The sequence below is a fragment of the Bison bison genome, unplaced genomic scaffold (genome assembly GCF_000754665.1).
Source record: "Bison bison bison isolate TAMUID 2011002044 unplaced genomic scaffold, Bison_UMD1.0 scf7180017864500, whole genome shotgun sequence".
Lineage (NCBI taxonomy): Eukaryota > Metazoa > Chordata > Mammalia > Artiodactyla > Bovidae > Bison > Bison bison.
The window spans coordinates 7881847-7882755 of record NW_011495059.1 but is presented as its reverse complement, the minus strand read 5'-3'; positions in this window follow the sequence as shown (position 1 = coordinate 7882755).

Genomic DNA, 909 nt, shown 5'->3' with positions numbered 1-909 from the left:
CAAGGGCTTGATCTGCAGAGCTGAGTTGTAGGAACCTTGGTGGGGTGGGAGGCAGAGACAGCTGTGGAGACAGAGAGGCTTGACCAGGGCAGGAAGGCAGCTGCAGCTCTTCCTGAATGAAGGGAAAAGCTTCATTCAGTGTCTGTTGTTGTTCAATGGCTCAGTTGTTTCTGACTCCTGGGGACCCCATGGACTGTAGCACATCAGGCCTCCCTGTTTATCACCATCTCATGGACTTTGCTTAAACTCATGTCTGTTGAGTTGCTGATGCCATCCAACCATCTCATCCTCTGTCAACCCCTTCTCCTCCCACTTTCAATCTTTCCCAGCATCAGGGTCTTTTCCAATGAGTCAATTCACATCAGGTGGCCAGAGTATTGGAGCTTCAGCTTCAACATTAGTTCTTCTGATTCAGGGTTGATCTCCTTTAGGATGGGCTGTCTGGATCTCCTTGCAGTCCCAGAGACTCTCTAAAGTCTTTTCCTAGTGTCTGTAAGGTGGTGCTTTTGCATGTGTTGACTTCAAAAAACTTAATAAAAAGTGTGTTTGCATTTTTTTCTCTCCTCCAGCCTGAGCAAACTGTCAGCTTCACGCAGACCTCAGTCACACTGCCTCTTGAAGCTCTAGGGGCTTCCTGCCGGGAGCTCATCTCAGTAATACTCAGTGCTCAGACGTCTCTGTTTCCAGTACTCAGGGCAAAGCATTTGCAGGACTTTCCAGGCTCTCCTTTTATCTGCAAGGCCCTCCCCACTGCCATCCACTCCAACTCTTGCTTTTAAGATACCCTCAAGCACCACTGTCAATTTTATCTCCCAAGAAGTCTTCCCATGGACAGTGTCACCTGCAGCCCACAGACCCTGTGGTTCCCCTGTTATAGTATCCAGCCAGGCCTTACCCTCCTCACTGGCC